The sequence below is a fragment of the Phoenix dactylifera genome, unplaced genomic scaffold, assembly GCF_009389715.1.
Source record: "Phoenix dactylifera cultivar Barhee BC4 unplaced genomic scaffold, palm_55x_up_171113_PBpolish2nd_filt_p 000574F, whole genome shotgun sequence".
Taxonomy (NCBI): Eukaryota; Viridiplantae; Streptophyta; class Magnoliopsida; order Arecales; family Arecaceae; genus Phoenix; species Phoenix dactylifera.
In genome coordinates this window covers 1-3,046 of record NW_024067976.1, presented here as the reverse complement: position 1 = coordinate 3,046, position 3,046 = coordinate 1, and the positions used below count along the sequence as shown (strand labels likewise).

Sequence of the window (3,046 nt, the reverse complement as noted above, 5' to 3'; positions counted from 1 at the left end):
AAGTTTCTTCGAGACTAGGTTTTTGAGGGGGTGCATGTGCATAATGAGGTTGCGGTGGTGGAGGAGTTGGGTTATATACTTGTTGAGGTTGGTCATTCCTCCACCTGAAATTTGGATGGTTCTTCCATCCAGGGTTGTAAGTACCCGAAAAAGGATTATTGAAAGATTTTTGATAGGTATTCATAACATTGGCCTGATCGTGCAAGACTTCCTTGAATGCGGGTATTGTGGGGCAATCAGTGATGAGATGGCCAGGCATCTCGCAAATCCTACAACACTCGTTGTTATGCTCTACGGTCTTGACGGGTTCAATCCTTCTAAGTTCAATTTCCTCTACCTTCCTAGTAAGGGCTGCCATTTTAGCTTGAATATCATCCTGAGTATTAAGGTTGTAAAGGCCCCCGTGTGGAATGCTAGTAGTCTTAGGCAAGGGTTTATTCACTCTATCCCCTGTATCCCATAATTGTGCAGTCTCTGCGAGAGAGTCTAAATAGTCCCATGCCTCATCGGGTTGCTTTTCCAGAAATAAACCATTGCACATAGTCTCTATAAATTGTTTCAACTGTGGGGACAACCCTTCGTAAAAGAAACTAATGGTTCTCCATGTTTCAAACCCATGATGAGGACAAGAGAGAAGCAAATCTTTAAATCTCTCCCAGCATTCATAAAATGTTTCATGGTCTTTTTGTTGGAAGTTACTAATGTGTCTTTTCAAAAAGTTAGTCCTTTGTACGGGAAAGAATTTTTTCAAGAATTCTCTTTGCATATCCTGCCATGTTCCTAGCGATCTAGGTCTCAAGGAGTTCAGCCATGTTTTGGCTTTATCCTTTAAGGAAAAAGGAAACAAGGTCAATTTAAGGACATCTTCCGATACATTTGGCACTCTAAATGTGATGCTAATTTCCTCAAAATCCTTAAGGTGAAGATAAGGGTTCTCAGATTCCATTCCATGATACTTGGGCAGCAATTGAATTACTCCTGGTTTGATTTCAAAGTGTCCCTACATTTTCAGGAATAATCATGCATGAAGGTTGACTAGTCCTAGTGGGATGTAAGTATTGTCGAAGTGTCATAACTGGGGGTCTACCTTCATCACCATGGTGACTTCCTACATCATCAGGAAAATTTGCCATCTCACAAGGTGTGAGATACTGCGAAGGAATTTCAAGGATGTGTCCTAAGGAATTGTCAAAAGGTTGTCGACTCAGACGTCCAGTGTTGTCCCTATTCCAACCTAGCATACAAAATTTCAGAGTTTATTTATTTGTTTGTTTTTTTTGTTTTTTATTTATTTATTTTTTTTAATGATTACCCTTGATCTTTTCTTAAAGTTCTTATCAATTTTTAAGTAGCAACAAGGGTTAATGAGATATGATGATAATAAAATTCTGATTCTAAACAAAAAAATTAAACACAGAAAATCCAAAGCAGACAGCAGCAAAGTTTATATTAATTTAATGGTCATAAAAGTATCAGAATATCAATCAGACCGTTCAGATGAAAGAAACATGTGTCCTACAGCAGCCGACGAAATTTGAGTGCAATCAGACGGTGGATTACTCAGATATCAGTGTTTGATGCAGACTGTGCAGGAAATAAAAACAGCAGAATTTTTTTTTTTGAAAGAAAAAGACTAAATAATAAGATACTGATTAAATCTACTAAAAATTAACTCTAAAATTATACTAATAAATCAGCCGTTCCCCGGCAACGGCGCCAAAAACTTGATGCAAAAATAAAATTGTTCTCCCAAGTGCAGGAGAATCGCACAAATAGTAAAATCTCGGGAGTCCGAGGTCGAATCCTCAGGGAACGATCTATAGATTATTAGCGTAATTTTTAGATATAATTTCAGTTGAATAAATATGTGGATTAAGATGATGTTTTGATTTTTAGAAATTAAAAAACAGAGAATAATAGATCAATAAACAAAGTTCAATCAAATAGAAATGGTTAGGGATCCGGAATCCCCCTTGATAATATCGCATTCAAGAATAAATCCTGCGATTCTTGATTAAGGATGTAAAAGTAGAATAGATCAAAACATGGAATATATTTTATGGACATATGAACTCTATTTCTAAGCATTCATCGTGCCTTCTACGTCTACGACAAATCAAATACTAAAGCAGTCCATGTGCCAATAAACATAAACCATTAAAAATCTATCTACAAAATAGTTATGCAAGAACCCATAACACATTAAAAATATAAATCAATAAGAGCAAAGGTTCAGAATTTACTTCAAAGAAAGCAATACATCAAAGGTTCCTCCATCACCCTTCACCTAGGACTTTAGCCACTCATTTTAAAATGATTCCCCCTTTCATTCTCCCCTTTTCCTTTCTTTCTTTTCTTTTCGGAAACAGGGGAGGCCCTGTTTCCCTTTCTTTTTCTTTCTTTTGACAGAGGGCCTCCTCTGTTTTCACCCAATGAAATCCCCCTTCTTCCCCAGCTGAGAGAGCCTCATATAGCTCGTGAGAACCCTCCAGCTTGCACGGGAATAGGTGCGGACGGCTGGGATTTGGAAGGGGATGCGAGAGATTCGCACGCGGTGGAGACACGTCAGCTGTGGATGCGGGAGAATTGGACGCGGAAGCCTGACTGGGACTCGGATGATGCGAATCCGGGAGGCTGCTGGGATGTGCTGTGATCGTAGATGCTAGGGATCGGTTTGGATGCGTGGAAGCTGAACCGTGGATGGCTGGGAAGCTTCTAGGATGCAGGCGCGGAAGCTTGAACGCGGACGGATGCGGATGAGAGCTTCATGGGGATGTTGAACGGCTGGCTTGATCGTTGGAACTGGGACGCGTGGACTGCGAGGAAGACGGAAGCCGCGGACGTGAGGAGACGCTGAGATACGGGATGCTGGAAACTCGGGGAGCTGGTTCACGGACGTGGCCTGAAACGGACGCTGGGAGGATCCAACGCTGAGAGCTGGAATCTCGGGATGGTTGGGCCTTGCACGCGGACGCTGGCAAGATCTGATCGCGAATGGAAGGAGGTTGGAGCTTGAGATGGGGAATGGATGCTGGCCTGCGGATGA

General features: G+C 41.3%; 1 pseudogene; it reads left to right on the top strand.

The window, feature by feature from the left end:
- Nucleotides 1-611: 611 nt before the first annotated feature.
- Nucleotides 612-709, top strand: LOC120106584 (annotated as a pseudogene).
- Nucleotides 710-3,046: the final 2,337 nt, after the last annotated feature.